The sequence below is a fragment of the Paramisgurnus dabryanus genome, chromosome 14 (genome assembly GCF_030506205.2).
Source record: "Paramisgurnus dabryanus chromosome 14, PD_genome_1.1, whole genome shotgun sequence".
NCBI lineage: Eukaryota > Metazoa > Chordata > Actinopteri > Cypriniformes > Cobitidae > Paramisgurnus > Paramisgurnus dabryanus.
In genome coordinates this window covers 28,945,889-28,964,547 of record NC_133350.1, presented here as the reverse complement: position 1 = coordinate 28,964,547, position 18,659 = coordinate 28,945,889, and the positions used below count along the sequence as shown (strand labels likewise).

General features: G+C 39.7%; 15 non-coding genes across 15 annotated transcripts; all 15 read left to right on the top strand.

The window, feature by feature from the left end:
- The first annotated feature begins 1,166 nt into the window (after positions 1–1,166).
- On the top strand, positions 1,167–1,251 carry trnas-uga (transfer RNA serine (anticodon UGA)). The gene has a single exon. It is a non-coding gene; the product is annotated as a tRNA-Ser (tRNA).
- Positions 1,252–2,120: 869 nt separating this feature from the next.
- LOC135719532 (U4 spliceosomal RNA) lies at positions 2,121–2,261 on the top strand. Its single transcript, XR_010521166.1, has one exon. It is a non-coding gene; the product is annotated as a U4 spliceosomal RNA (small nuclear RNA).
- Positions 2,262–2,868: 607 nt separating this feature from the next.
- Positions 2,869–2,941, top strand: trnak-uuu (transfer RNA lysine (anticodon UUU)). Its single transcript has one exon. It is a non-coding gene; the product is annotated as a tRNA-Lys (tRNA).
- A 446-nt stretch (positions 2,942–3,387) lies between these two features.
- On the top strand, positions 3,388–3,459 carry trnah-gug (transfer RNA histidin (anticodon GUG)). Its single transcript has one exon. It is a non-coding gene; the product is annotated as a tRNA-His (tRNA).
- A 114-nt stretch (positions 3,460–3,573) lies between these two features.
- trnas-uga (transfer RNA serine (anticodon UGA)) lies at positions 3,574–3,655 on the top strand. Its single transcript has one exon. It is a non-coding gene; the product is annotated as a tRNA-Ser (tRNA).
- An 866-nt stretch (positions 3,656–4,521) lies between these two features.
- On the top strand, positions 4,522–4,662 carry LOC135719614 (U4 spliceosomal RNA). The gene has a single exon (XR_010521238.1). It is a non-coding gene; the product is annotated as a U4 spliceosomal RNA (small nuclear RNA).
- A 605-nt stretch (positions 4,663–5,267) lies between these two features.
- trnak-uuu (transfer RNA lysine (anticodon UUU)) lies at positions 5,268–5,340 on the top strand. Its single transcript has one exon. It is a non-coding gene; the product is annotated as a tRNA-Lys (tRNA).
- A 447-nt stretch (positions 5,341–5,787) lies between these two features.
- trnah-gug (transfer RNA histidin (anticodon GUG)) lies at positions 5,788–5,859 on the top strand. Its single transcript has one exon. It is a non-coding gene; the product is annotated as a tRNA-His (tRNA).
- A 114-nt stretch (positions 5,860–5,973) lies between these two features.
- Positions 5,974–6,060, top strand: trnas-uga (transfer RNA serine (anticodon UGA)). Its single transcript has one exon. It is a non-coding gene; the product is annotated as a tRNA-Ser (tRNA).
- An 864-nt stretch (positions 6,061–6,924) lies between these two features.
- LOC135719569 (U4 spliceosomal RNA) lies at positions 6,925–7,065 on the top strand. Its single transcript, XR_010521201.1, has one exon. It is a non-coding gene; the product is annotated as a U4 spliceosomal RNA (small nuclear RNA).
- Positions 7,066–7,670: 605 nt separating this feature from the next.
- Positions 7,671–7,743, top strand: trnak-uuu (transfer RNA lysine (anticodon UUU)). Its single transcript has one exon. It is a non-coding gene; the product is annotated as a tRNA-Lys (tRNA).
- A 447-nt stretch (positions 7,744–8,190) lies between these two features.
- On the top strand, positions 8,191–8,262 carry trnah-gug (transfer RNA histidin (anticodon GUG)). The gene has a single exon. It is a non-coding gene; the product is annotated as a tRNA-His (tRNA).
- A 114-nt stretch (positions 8,263–8,376) lies between these two features.
- Positions 8,377–8,458, top strand: trnas-uga (transfer RNA serine (anticodon UGA)). Its single transcript has one exon. It is a non-coding gene; the product is annotated as a tRNA-Ser (tRNA).
- An 877-nt stretch (positions 8,459–9,335) lies between these two features.
- LOC135719534 (U4 spliceosomal RNA) lies at positions 9,336–9,476 on the top strand. Its single transcript, XR_010521168.1, has one exon. It is a non-coding gene; the product is annotated as a U4 spliceosomal RNA (small nuclear RNA).
- A 603-nt stretch (positions 9,477–10,079) lies between these two features.
- trnak-uuu (transfer RNA lysine (anticodon UUU)) lies at positions 10,080–10,152 on the top strand. The gene has a single exon. It is a non-coding gene; the product is annotated as a tRNA-Lys (tRNA).
- The last annotated feature ends 8,507 nt before the right edge of the window (positions 10,153–18,659 follow it).

Here is an 18,659-nt window from a genome sequence, read left to right as displayed (position 1 = left end):
TTTCCTCTTAATACCAGCACAGTGAGTGTACTCCATTGAATGTAATTGTTAAAACTAAAGCCAGATTTACTTGCAGAATCATTTTACACTTATTCACAAAACCCAACACTCTATCCTCAATTTGGAATATGTTTTATTCACTTGTGCTGCACAGATGTAGTCTCTCAAATAAATGAGTTTACCAAAAAAAGGAGGGGGAAACATGATGGGGGAATTATTAACATTTACAGTTATACACTGTTATTACTGTTAGCTTTAAATGTAGCATGTGACATTTTGAGTTAATTATTTGAATATTAATTAGTTTACATCACAAAATATGTTTATTTACAAGAGAATTTGCTTTAAATGCATTAATGTGCATAATTGCATAATCACAGGGTTATTACTATGGTGATTTATATGCAGAGGCAGACATTACTTGAGTACTTTGAGTAAATTTCCCAAGGATCTGTGCTTTATCAGAGTGTTTGTCTTGGAAAAAAAAATATACTTTACTAAAAAATGTTCACTACGTTCTAAAGCATAGAATCATACTGTGTATTCCTTTTATATTGCATATTAAACTTGATTTAATACCTAATTACATAAAAAATTGTGTACTTTTACTTTCTTGAGTAAAAGTACAAAAATACTTTCTACTTAAGTAAAAGTAAAAAAATACTAGATGTTTAATGTACTTAAATATTAAATATAAACCAAAAACGTGAAATTATGAAATGTAGTGGACTAAAAATTATAATAATATGCTTTGGAATGAATGTTTTCCAAAGAAAAACACTAATAAAATACGAATACTTGAAAATTTACTTTTATGTATAAAGTAAAAATACTAATGTAGTGTCCGCGTCTGTTTATATGGAAAAGAGTTTAAAAAAAATGACTACGTTACCCACAATGCATTGCATGTGTACTTCCGGAATGCACTACGAGACTAAAGAACAACCGAAAATGCAAGCGACATTGCCATACCATAGGTTCGAATCCCGCAAAAGACATGAAAATTAAAGTGATGATAAACCTTGCAATAAGTATAGAACTGTGTGTAAACAATGTTGAAAAAATAAAGTGTACGTTTTCCTCCTCTTTTCTCCTTTTCTTTTTCTCTCTTTCCCCCCTCTTTCCTCTCTCTTTTCTTCTTTCCCCCCCCATGTGCAGTCCCTTTTGCCCCATTTTTGGCCGAGTGGTTAAGGCGATGGACTTGAAATCCATTGGGGTCTCCCCGCGCAGGTTCAAACCCTGCCGACTACGTGTGTCTGCTCCCTGGCTTCAGAGCTTCGCTTGTTGGTCGTTCCAGCTCACGAAGTGCTGTATTTCTGCTGCTCAAGTTGTTACCATTGTATTTGCGGATGGAAAACTAAGCAGCCTGTCGTAGTTTCTCCTGTGTGTGTTCAACAAGCAGCCCTGTTGTCAAGTGATGCAGCTTCCGTTGTCATATTGTCCATAAACAGCTCGCACAACATGAAACCAAAAAAGAGCTGGAACAGGTTTTTGTTTAGAAAGGATGTGCATTGTGGCTAATCGAGTTGATCCTAACCTGAGCCATGTTCTAAGATGTTAAGGATTAAGGCCCCACCCTTTTGTTTTCACAATTACCATAATTCCCTGCCCCGGCTTGTTGTCCTTAATTCATTTAAAAATGTTTTGCACTCATGCTTTTCCTAATAGACAGCGAATAATGAGTAAACCTCTGGTGAAGATCTCTTACCTGTCGAAAAGGCAAAACATACAGCAAAGCCATACCACCTTCTTCTTCTTCTTCTTCTTCTTCGTTTAATGGCAAGTAGCACCAACTTTAAGGTGCATTATCGCCACCTTCTGTGTTGGAGTGTGGACAAGAGTTTGTCCCCACATAAAAAGAACCTAGATTCTCTTAATCAATCCTGTTATCTTTAAATAATGAAATGATCTCTTCAAGCCGTAACCGATTGTATTCTAAGGGTTCAAGTCAACAATTCCCACTTGCCTATTTTCCATCTGCAACGTTTACCCTTTCCTCAAAAACAAACAACATGCTCTAAAAGCAGCATCTGAAGTCTAATCTCAGTTTAAAGCTTGATTACCACCATGTCGTCCAGCGTCCAGGTATGTGCACATGAAAGGTCGTGACCTTTGCTGTCATTCTTTCGCAAAGGCAATATCGTAGCCTATGAGGTTTATCCGAGGCGTGATCTTTGCTGGTTGAAAACTTTACCCAATACCCCGCCAGGATGACTTGAAATACAGTCAGCTTTGGCAATTTTTGCCAGTCTCTTAAGAGACTTACAAGGTCGTTGTAAATGAAAGATGTCTGCTAGTGTTGTTAGTAGTGAGATTAGGGGAATCAAAGTTCCATCCCAATCGTTGGTGTCACATTCATTTCAATCTTTAATGTGGAAGTCAACGTTAAAGATATTAAGGTTATGTTTTTACAGAGTGTTCTCTACGTCATATGTGATGATTTTGCGGAGAAAAGAGAAAATCATAAAAATGATTTAGCTGGCTTTTCGCAGGCAGGGTCACGTTTTTGTCACACGTGCTTTATCTCGTGCACCTCAATAGTCAGTTCATCATGTTACACAGACACACCTACACTTCCTTCAGCTTAGTAACGCTGCCTCTCTGGTGACGTTTTGGAGAACGGCTGCTTTTTCCTCAAGAGAAGACTGTCTCAAGCTGAAGCAAGACTTCTCCCCTTAAAGAGCTCTTACGTACTCTGTTAGAAGACTGAAGCAGGTGCCGGCTCATTCTGGCCTTCTAGTAACATTTACTCTGTCCACAGACCAATGAGTAATGAACAGGTCATGATAAAGAAATCCCAATCCTTGTCTGCCAACATTATCAGACCGTAGGAGGGATGAGAGGTGATGCCCTGGTACTGAAGCATTAGCCTGGATAGCTCAGTCGGTAGAGCATCAGACTTTTAATCTGAGGGTCAAGGGTTCAAGTCCCTGTTCGGGCGATGAGTGCATGTTTGTGTCCTGCCGTCTGCGATCGTCTCCCCTTGGCGTTTGGGTCGGCCTCGAGGACGTATTGGATTTTGAAGGGCGGTTTCTCGGACAGAGGATGACTTGTCCTCGACTAAAATAAATGTAAGAGCTGTCCAAACTGAAAAGAACTTTCACTGACACCATTGCCCTTTGCTTTGCCGTGAAATGCACACAAGTAATGTTTTTAATAAGGCATGATTGTTAAAACTAGTTGTATTGCTTAATTAAACTGAGGCCTAGTCCTGTCTTAAACTAATCCCTGTGCGGGAAACCACCCCAGAGAGACATTTTGCTTAAGGTTTGCAGATGAAAGTAAACAAAAAATTGATTGAGACCTCAGAAAATGAATGCCAAGCACCTTCCGGCCGACGCACTCAGGCAAACCTGGAGGCACAGCCATGCCGGAGCCTGGTGGCACGCCGTGATCGTATAGTGGTTAGTACTCTGCGTTGTGGCCGCAGCAACCCCGGTTCGAATCCGGGTCACGGCAGTCCACCCAGGGATGTGGGTGGATCATCCCAACGCTGACCCTTTTGTACCTAACTGACCGACAAGTTCTTTTCAGCACACAACAAGCCCAGAGGGTTTGCAAGGATGACTCGTTGTAGTCGTGGCCGAGTGGTTAAGGCGATGGACTTGAAATCCATTGGGGTCTCCCCGCGCAGGTTCAAACCCTGCCGACTACGTGTGTCTGCTCCCTGGCTTCAGAGCTTCGCTTGTTGGTCGTTCCAGCTCACGAAGTGCTGTATTTCTGCTGCTCAAGTTGTTACCATTGGATTTGCGGATGGAAAACTAAGCAGCCTGTCGTAGTTTCTCCTGTGTGTGTTCAACAAGCAGCCGTGTTGTCAAGTGATGCAGCTTCCGTTGTCATATTGTCCATAAACAGCTCGCACAACATGAAACCAAAAAAGAGCTGGAACAGGTTTTTGTTTAGAAAGGATGTGCATTGTGGCTAATCGAGTTGATCCTAACCTGAGCCATGTTCTAAGATGTTAAGGATTAAGGCCCCACCCTTTTGTTTTCACAATTACCATAATTCCCTGCCCCGGCTTGTTGTCCTTAATTCATTTAAAAATGTTTTGCACTCATGCTTTTCCTAATAGACAGCGAATAATGAGTAAACCTCTGGTGAAGATCTCTTACCTGTCGAAAAGGCAAAACATACAGCAAAGCCATACCACCTTCTTCTTCTTCTTCTTCGTCGTTTAATGGCAAGTAGCACCAACTTTAAGGTGCATTATCGCCACCTTCTGTGTTGGAGTGTGGACAAGAGTTTGTCCCCACATAAAAAGAACCTAGATTCTCTTAATCAATCCTGTTATCTTTAAATAATGAAATGATCTCTTCAAGCCGTAACCGATTGAATTCTAAGGGTTCAAGTCAACAATTCCCACTTGCCTATTTTCCATCTGCAACGTTTACCCTTTCCTCAAAAACAAACAACATGCTCTAAAAGCAGCATCTGAAGTCTAATCTCAGTTTAAAGCTTGATTACCACCATGTCGTCCAGCGTCCAGGTATGTGCACATGAAAGGTCATGACCTTTGCTGTCATTCTTTCGCAGAGGCAATATCGTAGCCTATGAGGTTTATCCGAGGCGTGATCTTTGCTGGTTGAAAACTTTACCCAATACCCCGCCAGGATGACTTGAAATACAGTCAGCTTTGGCAATTTTTGCCAGTCTCTTAAGAGACTTACAAGGTCGTTGTAAATGAAAGATGTCTGCTAGTGTTGTTAGTAGTGAGATTAGGGGAATCAAAGTTCCATCCCAATCGTTGGTGTCACATTCATTTCAATCTTTAATGTGGAAGTCAACGTTAAAGATATTAAGGTTATGTTTTTACAGAGTGTTCTCTACGTCATATGTGATGATTTTGCGGAGAAAAGAGAAAATCATAAAAATGATTTAGCTGGCTTTTCACAGGCAGGGTCACGTTTTTGTCACACGTGCTTTATCTCGTGCACCTCAATAGTCAGTTCATCATGTTACGCAGACACACCTACACTTCCTTCAGCTTAGTAACGCTGCCTCTCTGGTGACGTTTTGGAGAACGGCTGCTTTTTCCTCAAGAGAAGACTGTCTCAAGCTGAAGCAAGACTTCTCCCCTTAAAGAGCTCTTACGTACTCTGTTAGAAGACTGAAGCAGGTGCCGGCTCATTCTGGCCTTCTAGTAACATTTACTCTGTCCACAGACCAATGAGTAATGAACAGGTCATGATAAAGAAATCCCAATCCTTGTCTGCCAACATTATCAGACCGTAGGAGGCATGAGAGGTGATGCCCTGGTGCTGAGCCTAGCCCGGATAGCTCAGTCGGTAGAGCATCAGACTTTTAATCTGAGGGTCCAGGGTTCAAGTCCCTGTTCGGGCGATGAGTGCATGTTTGTGTCCTGCCGTCTGCGATCGTCTCCCCTTGGCGTTTGGGTCGGCCTCGAGGACGTATTGGATTTTGAAGGGCGGTTTCTCGGACAGGGATTAGACTTGTCCTCGACTAAAATAAATGTAAGAGCTGTCCAAACTGAAAAGAACTTTCACTGACACCATTGCCCTTTGCTTTGCCGTGAAATGCACACAAGTAATGTTTTTAATAAGGCATGATTGTTAAAACTAGTTGTATTGCTTAATTAAACTGAGGCCTAGTCCTGTCTTAAACTAATCCCTGTGCGGGAAACCACCCCTGAGAGACATTTTGCTTAAGGTTTGCAGATGAAAGTAAACAAAAAATTGATTGAGACCTCAGAAAATGAATGCCAAGCACCTTCCGGCCGACGCACTCAGGCAAACCTGGAGGCACAGCCATGCCGGAGCCTGGTGGCACGCCGTGATCGTATAGTGGTTAGTACTCTGCGTTGTGGCCGCAGCAACCCCGGTTCGAATCCGGGTCACGGCAGTCCACCCAGTGATGTGGGTGGATCATCCCAACGCTGACCCTTTTGTACCTAACTGACCGACAAGTTCTTTTCAGCACACAACAAGCCCAGAGGGTTTGCAAGGATGACTCGTTGTAGTCGTGGCCGAGTGGTTAAGGCGATGGACTTGAAATCCATTGGGGTCTCCCCGCGCAGGTTCAAACCCTGCCGTTGTGTCTGCTCCCTGGCTTCAGAGCTTCGCTTGTTGGTCGTTCCAGCTCACGAAGTGCTGTATTTCTGCTGCTCAAGTTGTTACCATTGGATTTGCGGATGGAAAACTAAGCAGCCTGTCGTAGTTTCTCCTGTGTGTGTTCAACAAGCAGCCCTGTTGTCAAGTGATGCAGCATCCGTTGTCATATTGTCCATAAACAGCTCGCACAACATGAAACCAAAAAAGAGCTGGAACAGGTTTTTGTTTAGAAAGGATGTGCATTGTGGCTAATCGAGTTGATCCTAACCTGAGCCATGTTCTAGGATGTTAAGGATTAAGGCCCCACCCTTTTGTTTTCACAATTACCATAATTCCCTGCCCTGGCTTGTTGTCCTTAATTCATTTAAAAATGTTTTGCACTCATGCTTTTCCTAATAGACAGCGAATAATGAGTAAACCTCTGGTGAAGATCTCTTACCTGTCGAAAAGGCAAAACATACAGCAAAGCCATACCACCTTCTTCTTCTTCTTCGTTTAATGGCAAGTAGCACCAACTTTAAGGTGCATTATCGCCACCTTCTGTGTTGGAGTGTGGACAAGAGTTTGTCCCCACATAAAAAGAACCTAGATTCTCTTAATCAATCCTGTTATCTTTAAATAATGAAATGATCTCTTCAAGCCGTAACCGATTGTATTCTAAGGGTTCAAGTCAACAATTCCCACTTGCCTATTTTCCATCTGCAATGTTTACCCTTTCCTCAATATACTTTCCTCAAAAACAAACAACATGCTCTAAAAGCAGCATCTGAAGTCTAATCTCAGTTTAAAGCTTGATTACCACCATGTCGTCCAGCGTCCAGGTATGTGCACATGAAAGGTCGTGACCTTTGCCGTCATTCTTTCGCAGAGGCAATATCGTAGCCTATGGGGGTTATCCGAAGCGTGATCTTTGCTGGTTGAAAACTTTACCCAATACCCCGCCAGGATGACTTGAAATACAGTCAGCTTTAGCAATTTTTGCCAGCCTCTTAAGAGACTTACAAGGTCGTTGTAAATGAAAGATGTCTGCTAGTGTTGTTAGTAGTGAGATTAGGGGAATCAAAGTTCCATCCCAATCGTTGGTGTCACATTCATTTCAATCTTTAATGTGGAAGTCAACGTTAAAGATATTAAGGTTATGTTTTTACAGAGTGTTCTCTACGTCATATGTGATGATTTTGCGGAGAAAAGAGCAAATCATAAAAATGATTTAGCTGGCTTTTCACAGGCAGGGTCACGTTTTTGTCACACGTGCTTTATCTCGTGCACCTCAATAGTCAGTTCATCATGTTACGCAGACACACCTACACTTCCTTCAGCTTAGTAACGCTGCCTCTCTGGTGACGTTTTGGAGAACGGCTGCTTTTTCCTCAAGAGAAGACTGTCTCAAGCTGAAGCAAGACTTCTCCCCTTAAAGAGCTCTTACGTACTCTGTTAGAAGACTGAAGCAGGTGCCGGCTCATTCTGGCCTTCTAGTAACATTTACTCTGTCCACAGACCAATGAGTAATGAACAGGTCATGATAAAGAAATCCCAATCCTTGTCTGCCAACATTATCAGACCGTAGGAGGCATGAGAGGTGATGCCCTGGTACTGAGCCTAGCCCGGATAGCTCAGTCGGTAGAGCATCAGACTTTTAATCTGAGGGTCCAGGGTTCAAGTCCCTGTTCGGGCGATGAGTGCATGTTTGTGTCCTGCCGTCTGCGATCGTCTCCCCTTGGCGTTTGGGTCGGCCTCGAGGACGTATTGGATTTTGAAGGGCGGTTTCTCGGACAGGGATTAGACTTGTCCTCGACTAAAATAAATGTAAGAGCTGTCCAAACTGAAAAGAACTTTCACTGACACCATTGCCCTTTGCTTTGCCGTGAAATGCACACAAGTAATGTTTTTAATAAGGCATGATTGTTAAAACTAGTTGTATTGCTTAATTAAACTGAGGCCTAGTCCTGTCTTAAACTAATCCCTGTGCGGGAAACCACCCCTGAGAGACATTTTGCTTAAGGTTTGCAGATGAAAGTAAACAAAAAATTGATTGAGACCTCAGAAAATGAATGCCAAGCACCTTCCGGCCGACGCACTCAGGCAAACCTGGAGGCACAGCCATGCTGGAGCCTGGTGGCACGCCGTGATCGTATAGTGGTTAGTACTCTGCGTTGTGGCCGCAGCAACCCCGGTTCGAATCCGGGTCACGGCAGTCCACCCAGGGATGTGGGTGGATCATCCCAACGCTGACCCTTTTGTACCTAACTGACCGACAAGTTCTTTTCAGCACACAACAAGCCCAGAGGGTTTGCAAGGCTGACTCGTTGTAGTCGTGGCCGAGTGGTTAAGGCGATGGACTTGAAATCCATTGGGGTCTCCCCGCGCAGGTTCAAACCCTGCCGACTACGTGTGTCTGCTCCCTGGCTTCAGAGCTTCGCTTGTTGGTCGTTCCAGCTCACGAAGTGCTGTATTTCTGCTGCTCAAGTTGTTACCATTGGATTTGCGGATGGAAAACTAAGCAGCCTGTCGTAGTTTCTCCTGTGTGTGTTCAACAAGCAGCCCTGTTGTCAAGTGATGCAGCTTCCGTTGTCATATTGTCCATAAACAGCTCGCACAACATGAAACCAAAAAAGAGCTGGAACAGGTTTTTGTTTAGAAAGGATGTGCATTGTGGCTAATCGAGTTGATCCTAACCTGAGCCATGTTCTAAGATGTTAAGGATTAAGGCCCCACCCTTTTGTTTTCACAATTACCATAATTCCCTGCCCCGGCTTGTTGTCCTTAATTCATTTAAAAATGTTTTGCACTCATGCTTTTCCTAATAGACAGCGAATAATGAGTAAACCTCTGGTGAAGATCTCTTACCTGTCGAAAAGGCAAAACATACAGCAAAGCCATACCTTCTTCTTCTTCTTCTTCGTCGTTTAATGGCAAGTAGCACCAACTTTAAGGTGCATTATCGCCACCTTCTGTGTTGGAGTGTGGACAAGAGTTTGTCCCCACATAAAAAGAACCTAGATTCTCTTAATCAATCCTGTTATCTTTAAATAATGAAATGATCTCTTCAAGCCGGAACCGATTGTATTCTAAGGGTTCAAGTCAACAATTCCCACTTGCCTATTTTCCATCTGCAACGTTTACCCTTTCCTCAATATACTTTCGTCAAAAACAAACAACATGCTCTAAAAGCAGCATCTGAAGTCTAATCTCAGTTTAAAGCTTGATTCCCACCATGTCGTCCAGCGTCCAGGTATGTGCACAGGAAAGGTCGTGACCTTTGCAGTCATTCTTTCGCAGAGGCAATATCGTAGCCTATGAGGTTTATCCGAGGCGTGATCTTTGCTGGTTGAAAACTTTACCCAATGCCCCGCCAGGATGACTTGAAATACAGTCAGCTTTGGCAATTTTTGCCAGTCTCTTAAGAGACTTACAAGGTTGTTGTAAATGAAAGATGTCTGCTAGTGTTGTTAGTAGTGAGATTAGGGGAATCAAAGTTCCCAATTGTTGGTGTTACATTCATTTCAATCTTTAATTTGGAAGTCAACGTTAAAGATATCAAGGTTATGTTTTTACAGAGTGTTCTCTACGTCATATGTGATGATTTTGCGGAGAAAAGAGAAAATCATAAAAATGATTTAGCTGGCTTTTCACAGGCAGGGTCACGTTTTTGTCACACGTGCTTTATCTCGTGCACCTCAATAGTCAGTTTATCATGTTACGCAGACACACCTACACTTCCTTCAGCTTAGTAGCGCTGCCTCTCTGGTGACGTTTTGGAGGACGACTGCCTTTTCCTCAAGAGAAGACTGTCTCAAGCTGAAGCAAGACTTCTCCCCTTAAAGAGCTCTTACGTACTCTGTTAGAAGACTGAAGCAGGTGCCGGCTCATTCTGGCATTCTAGTAACATTTACTCTGTCCACAGACCAATGAGTAATGAACAGGTCATGATAAAGAAATCCCAATCTTTGTCTGCCAACATTATCAGACCGTAGGAGGCATGAGAGGTGATGCCCTGGTATTGAAGCGTGGGCCTGGATAGCTCAGTCGGTAGAGCATCAGACTTTTAATCTGAGGGTCCAGGGTTCAAGTCCCTGTTCGGGCGATTAGTGCAGGTTTGTGTCCTGCCGTCTGCGAGTGTTTGGCGTTTGGGTCGGCCTCGAGGACGTATTGGATTTTGAGGGGCGGTTTCCCGGACAGGGATTAGACTTGTCCTCGACTAAAATAAATGTAAGAGCTGTCCAAACTGAAAAGAACTTTCACTGACACCATTGCCCTTTGCTTTGCCGTGAAATGCACACAAGTAATGTTTTTAATAAGGCATGATTGTTCAAACTAGTTGTATTTCCCAATTAAACTGAGGCCTAGTCCGGTCTTAAACTAATCCCTGTGCGGGAAACCACCCCTGAGAGGCATTTTGCTTAAGGTTTGCCGATGATTGAGACCTCAGAAAATGAATGCCAAGCGCCTTCCGGCCGACGCTGTAGTGGCAAAAAGTCTTAGCTTGAATCTTCATAAGAAAAAATACTCAGGAGACAAAGGTTCCAGGTGCCAAACAAAAATTACTTTATTTGCTCGAGCCAACAAAGTGAGACAATCCACACCCCTCAAAGAGGTGCTCTGACTCCATTTTTATACAGTAAGATCAACCACTTCTTATCTGAGATGACGTATACTCTTTTAATTGGTCTCGGTCAGCAACAATTAATTTATTTGTTTGATGTAGCAAAAGTGCAGCTGAATCCTTCCCCATATCTAAAATGATATATCATTGGCGAGGCTAGCCCCTTTTTACTTGGGGCAAGAAATTTTATTATTCTAAAATGTTCGTTCGTCTTTGACCAGGTTAAATAATGTCCAAAACATACTCCGCAGTTTGTGGTTTAAAATGTATAATAAGGTAGAAAATGAAAACCTCCCCCCTTAGCAAATGGTGTCATCCTCTTCTACTTCTCTGTACCTGCATCGCCCCGTCCGTCATTCAGCGCGAAACACACGCAGAGTGAGAATCAGTTAAAAGTGTTGTGATGCAACTTTTTTGTTCAAATCTTACAAAATGTTTACGTTATGTTTATAATGAGCGAGTACATCACGAATCAATCTTTCAAGCCATGTTTTTGTCTTATAATGAATCACCATGGTACACGTATAATAAGTATTTATTTTCGGATTATTTTAGTCCGGCGGGTACCCGTGCGCTGCGGAGTAGCAAAGTACCTGGGTGACTCGTCCATAGACTTAAACGGAGAGAAGTAGCGCCGGTTACAATGTTCTTCCGCAAGACGCATGCAGTTTTGTGCGTCTCAGTGGGAATGTTGCATACGTGTGTCTCCGTTGTTAAAGTTTATTGTATGATTTATCGTTAATTTGAGACTCATTTTAACAATCGGGAGTCATGTAAACATGACATCACGTGCGTCTTTTCTGGTCAGTCGTCATAAAAACATGGCGTTTGGAACAGAGTGAAAACAAACTACATATCACTGTATACCACCAGTAGGCTACCGGTAAGTTATGTGTGAAATCACTAACTGTCTGACTAACAAACTAGACAATAAATATTTTTTTGTTTGTCACATGTAGACTAATATGAAGGGGATAACGTTTTTAACCCTTAGTGCAGGAGTCACAAGTGTTTTGTTTTAGACATATAGTAAAGGTAATGGTTCAATTAAAGGACTGTTAAAAGAAAAGCTGCAAATTAACAAACTATTAATAAACCTACCATATGTTGTAGGCATAAAAGTTATAAATTAGGAGATTTGACATTTTGATAAAGGCTTAAAACGATACACTGTATATTCACATAAAACCATACCCACACTGCTGGTGTAGCCCACCTTTTGTCCTGAGACTTTAATATGGCATTAATGGCAAAAATGTGCTAGCTCACCATTAATTAAAAATAAAAAGGTTGGCAAAAAAAATGCATCTGAAAACTCATCAGATTGATGCTTTAAAATATGTTATTTTAAAAAAAATTCTAAGGGGGAGCATGCTCCCGGACCCTAGAGGGGTAATATTCTTCTCATCTTTTTCACCCCTGACCCATTTTCATGCCTGAAAGGTCTCCAAAAAAATATTTATTTTGGAGTTAGTAGAACCAATGTTAAAATGATAGCTATTTAACAATAGACATATTATTGGTTTCTGTAGGAAAAAAGAGCGGGTGGTGGCAGCAGAGCTCATTGGGTGCTCAGCACCCCTAAAGCTCTAACCCTAGAATCGCCTCTGGTCACAGGATCGCACCTGGGCTCTTTTAATTATGAAACAAAAGTTAACTGAGAAAACGAAAGTTTAACTGGGTGTCTTATAGCCTTGTGTAGAAACAATAGGCCTTAGGCTTAGTATAATATTAATACAGTATTTGATCAGTAATATACCCAACAGAAACTACTATATATTCCCCCATCATGGACTCCTGAGTCCATCAAACATGAGGGGGTACTTTTAAGAAAACCATCACATAATGAGAGTGCTGCAGCAGAACGTTGTCGCACATGATGTTATTCTAGCTAAGAGCTTTCATGGATAAAAGTTTCCATGCAGATCCTAACACAGACACAGTTAAGATGCAGCACTCACTCCCTTAAGGGAACAAGAACCAAAAACCTTCCCAAAATGGCACCATTCTTGTTTGTTTAAGTGAGTATATTAGCTTAAAGGAAGGAAAAAAAGATTCTTGGACCCTGTACATACTAAAGAAACCCAAATATGAAAATGTTCAAAAACCATTAATATCTCATTATTTGTAATTAAGAAAAAGAAAGACACATATGAAATCAAATTCAGTAACTTTAAAAGGTGTAAAACTTATCATTACTAAAAATAGTGCAGAAAGAAAGTATATCAATCAAAATAAGTCAGTAAATATGATCAGTAGTACATAAAAATCAACTAAAAATGCCTCAGTGCAGGTAAAGAAATACTACAATAGTGTAATACAGCAGTAACATTTCAGTAGTATAATATATCAGTAGTCAAAGTATCTAGATAATCTTCTTTACAAATATAATGGTGCTTTGTGTGTGGTTTTGGTGCAACAAGTATGATTCCAGTGGCTACGTGGAGATGGAACCTAGAAACTCTTTGTTCTCAGAGGAACCCCTGGCTTTTCCGGTCACCAGGGGCGCTATCTGAGACGCTCTTTAGTGTAGTTGTTGGTGTGAAGTTGTGCTCTCATATCTGTGTTTATAATATGTGTCTATGTGTATTATATGGTATATTTCACATCTTTACATTTTCCCCAGTTGTGCGGCTGAGCTAGACAATTTGTCTCCTGGATTTTATATCTGAAAAAGACACCAGGACCTACAGTCAACACACAAGAGGGGAAATTAAAGATGAAAACAAAGATAAAAACAAAATTTATTTTACTTCCTGCCTACTCAGGATTTGTAACTAATACTGAAAAACAATAAAAGAAATACAATTACAATCTAGCTCCCTCACTTACCAAAAAACATCACAAAAAGAGTGTAAAGTAAAAACAAAGTGTTGTGACTTTTTAATTCATAGTTTCATAAGCATAGTCGGGCGGTGGTGTAGTCACTGTAGTGTCAGCTAATGGTGCAGTTTGTATGTTTTAGCATTAGGCCTTCGGTACTTTGGCACAGACTTAGTTCTGTTTGCACCTTCATCTTTGCAGCAGCTTTGTCCACCACGGACCTGAGGATAGGTAGAACACAACAGAAGACAAAAAGAAAAAAACAACAAGAGCAAGGGCACATGAAATAGCAGTTTTGGTTACCCAAGCTCCCCAGGAACAAAAGCAAACCAGTTATCAATTTTCAAATCAGTACCAGCATTAAGTGTTACATGCCCTATCAGCTTCATTTTATCATCACTATAGTTAATAAATTGATTCTAATTGTAATAGAGATTATTAATTCATTCAGATTTTTTGGTTGGGTGTTATCCAAACCAGTGTGAATTCAAATCCAGATTTGGAATTCAGATACCATTTGGTATTCCTCTTGGCTGATCAATATAATCTATCCAATCATTAAATAATTGGCAATTTGATATACTCTTTTTACTCTTTGATAAAGGGGTCAGGGCTCAACGTACTCATCAAGTTTGTTATCACCCAATTGAGGTTCCAACATATTAAGCTAGTCAAAAACAGAAAACAAATCACTATTACGAAGCAAAAGATAATCAATCAATCTTTTTTCCAAAACAATAAAAATGTAACCGAAACAAACTAATGGAAAATATAATGTCACTGAAGTCAAAACTAAATACTTACAAGGCCAGGACAGTGAGCTAGCTAGTCTAAACTACAAGATCTCCCGAGTTAAAACTTTCCTTACTTCCGAGAAAGAAAATGACAAACACAGGAACAAGTCTTCCGGTTCAGCTCACTTACCCACACTTTCTCTGAGCTAGTTTAACTAGACAAATTCAAACTCAAATGTTTGATACCAAAAGAAATATTATGAAATATTACGAAACCAACATAAGAAAGGTTTTCAAACAAATGGGTAGCTATCCTCTGTAAGGGGTCCACAACAGCTCATAAATAGTCATACCTCAGGCGTCATAGATAATTGGTGTCCGCCCCCTTCCAAATGGACAACCACTACAGGGAGAAAGAAAAACACAAACTACACAAAAATAAAGAGCAGGGGTTCGTAACAAGGTTTTATAATTTTCAAATTTAAATACTAATGGCCTGGGCTAAGTTAACTAGCACACAAGCATTTTCAGTATCTGGGGAGGGTATGTCTTAAGGCATTTTTCCCACATTTCCAAAAACATTCATGTACGAAAATAAAAGCTTTAGCTACAGGAAATATTGGTGTTTTACAATACCCCCGATTACAAATTACAAAGTCCCAAAAAGTTGCGTGTTCCTTTAATAAGCAGACAAGATTAAGTAATTATTAACCATATATATTGCCGCTTAAATACAGCTGGGCATCTTAACCAATTTTCCCTGTTTGTTTATTTTTATAATTTATTTTGATACCAAATTGCACACATGAAATAATTATTATTTTGGCTCAACAAATAACAAATATTTAATGCTAGTTTACATTTGCTAAGCATAGCAATTATTTTAAATTAATCTGTTCCACTTTGTTTTAATGGTTATTTCAAAAACATGACTCTGGCAAAATAATTGCTGGCACCGAAGCCTGATTAACATTCAACAGCTAAGCGCATTTCATGTTGGATCACATGACCATGTGTGCTCCGGACAGATCAGAAGGGGAAATAGAATTAAGCCAATAAATCTAAACAGGGCAGGATAATGACACATACAGAGATTTTTATGAATGTTATTTTATGAAGAATCTTTTGTGTTTTGTATTCTGTTTAGGAACAAGTTTGACCCTTCACAGAATTTAAGAGTTTAAGTAGCGATCAGCATATACGTCTTTGTAGGAGTTTTGTCATTTGATTGCGCATGATGGGAGCTTGGCTGACTAGTTGGGTAAGTTGATTTGTTTTCAAAGACGTAAAGAGACAATGTGCTGTTACGGCAGAGCGCAACAATTTTGAAAACCTGTGCATTAATCGAATAGAATTTATTTCTAAACCTCTAGACTAGACAGGTGTAAATGGGTTATGGTTATTTAACGTTTGTGTTTTTATTCTTATGTAACATTTAGCTACTTGACAGGCCAAAACTATGTGTGTACGAGGCATATATTGAAAAGGTTTTGTGTGTGTTTGCATAGGCCTATGTGTTTTGTTATTGGGAATTTGTGATGATTATTTTGTAAGGTCAGATGGTTTTATTCACTTAATCTGTTGGGAAGTCTGAGCTGAGATTAACCATAGTTAGTTAACTGTTTCATGTAATGTGTAGTTAAACCACAAAAACCACAGTTTTGCTACAATAATGGTCATTTTAACCATGATAATTAATTATAAACTGTTGATATACAAATGGTAATCAATCCAACTTTAATAATGGTTTATTTCCTAAAGGCATTTCCTTGATACAACAATGTTGTATATTGAAGGAACATTATTATTAAACACGGGTGGTACACAGCTATAGACTAATAATAAACAACACAAATATTAATTTTTCAAAACACAAGTACAATGTAAAAATTATGTGATCAATATGCCATGGCAATTTATTTTTTGTGTAATTAATTATTATCTAACAAGTTAAGCAATTTCAACATTTAAGAAACTCTTCTCTAGTCGAGATTTTAAATAGTTAAAAGTTTAAATGATTTGTACAGTCAATTTAATTATACTTACATTCTTCAGACAGCAACATTTGCTTACAGTGTATTTTAATATATATTTGTTTTTTGTATTGTAGAATATTTTCAAGCACTGGTGTACCCAAAACATCAAGCACATCCAATGTCAGGTGCTTTGTTGTGCACATGATGACATAACCAGACAACAGCATTAAGTTGTCTACAACAGAAGATTTGCCTTATGTGTCAGCAGCTTTAGTACTTAGTGATTCATTAACATGCCACCTGCTGTTGTTGAGCGATTTAAGGATTAATGGGTACACAATTAACATAAATTATGCTTTTTCCTTTTTACACAAGTGTGCATAAAAACAAAATAAGTAAATCACATTCACTTATCTTTTCTGTTTTACTTTTCAACTTTACAGTTCATAAAAACCCTGCTGATGACGTTAGAAGTATGACTAACACTAATATAAAAGGCCGTAACCACAACTTAAACAATGGGCATTTCTGATTATTGGGAGGGGGCATGTCCCCCACAATGTCTAATGTGGTAACAGCCCTGACTAATACCAACTAGATAAGGTAAAAGTTTGGTAACAAACATAATGTTGGCTTACAGTTTTTCTGAATTGCTAAAACACATTTTTTGAAACCATCACTCATTTTCTCAAAACCTTAAACACAAATCCCAATTTTAAACAAAATTCACAGAACCCCTGACTCTTCCATCAAAATCAAACAATTCCTTCAAAACCATTTCACTTGTACTCAAAATCAAACTAAGCTTTCAAATCATACACACATAAGTCTATAATATAAAACACTACAAGCATCCATTAGACACTACCTTAAAAAATGGAAAACACAACATCCAGGAGATCTGCTTACAGAAAAATACATGTTTACTGTACATAACAACACACTTGCCAAATACTGTTGAAAATCTCTATTACTGTAATCACAAGTTTAGTTCAGTGAATATAGTGAATAGTTTACTGTAAGTACTGCAAGTAATAGTAAGTTTTCAATATTACTGTAAGCAGCACTTGTATTTTGTAAAAAGCCAGCAATCCAACTGCAAATTTTGCCAATTGCATTGTCTCTGGTGTCCTTTTCTTCCTCATACTCTTCATCTGCCTCTCAGACTGTTTCCAGTCCAAACAATTGGTAAAAAATACCATTAGATAAAAGTGTGTAGAATTTTGAGTTGTTGTGTTTACTCGATGATAACAGTGTTGTAGTTGTGTTCAACTTTTGCCTGCCTGTGTTTAGTATTTATAAAACAAGTGCATTGCAGCGTGAAATGTGTGTTTTAGTGAGAAGTTTGTGTTTAGGGTTTTGCAAAAAGAGTGCATGATTTGACAAATGGGTTTAGGCCACTATGAATTTGGTTCAGAGATTGGGGTTTAGTGTTTTAGCAATTCAGAAAAACTGTAAGAAAGCCTAGTCTAAAAGTTCAAAAACAGTATAAAGTTTGAAGAAATGCAGAAAGGTTTGTGTGAGGGTTAGGTTGATGGGTATGGAGAGGGCTGGGGGATAGAATACATTTTGTGCAGTATAAAAGTCTATGGAAAGTCCACTTAAAATGTAGAATTTTTTTATATTTGTTGTGTGTGTATGCGCATGTTTGTTTATGTGTGTGTGTGTGTGTGTGTGTGTGTGTGTGTGTGTGTGTGTGTGTGTGTGTGTGTGTGTGTGTGTGTGTGTGTGTGTGTGTGTGTGTGTGAGAGAGAGAGAGAGAGAGAGAGAGAGAGAGAGAGAGAGAGAGAGCAAGAGAATGAGCGAGAGAGGTTGATGGAATCTAACAAACATTCAGCCTAAACATTTTATGAATGTAAGTCTATTGTATTTTTTGGGACGTTTGATCAACTGGTTCAGGAGAACCATAAGTCCGATCCCTTAAAAAAAATCTAGCAACAAATTGCATGCCAGTTTGCAGATTTGTTCAAAGTTTGAAGGCTGTAGCTTGAAAATGTGAAATGTTTTTCAATGTATTTTCATGAAGTAGAACATCATCACTTCATACTGATTATACTGACTGATGAAAGTACTACATACTATTATTTTAAAGTATTGATATTTGCGAATATGTTAATTAATAGTATTCCAAAGTATAAATGAAAATGTATACATTTCATATACAATATAAATTCAATAGCCTGAAAAGGGTTATGAAACCTCCCTTCTTCCAGCTCCAGTCTACCTCACTTTCTTGTAAAAAAGCTTAAAAAAAACTTAAATGGCCTTGGATGCCGTGAGAAGAATGGCGAGGTGGGGGGGGGAGGACACAGGATATTTACTAGTGCAGGGTTAGGCAATGTTGGTCCTGGAGTCCTGCAGTCCAGATTTTGGCTCTTTCTCAATTCCAAGAACGCAAAGAACAGACTTGTGTTCTCTAAGGGAATGGTCTTGCCAGGCAACCTCTTGCTCTTGG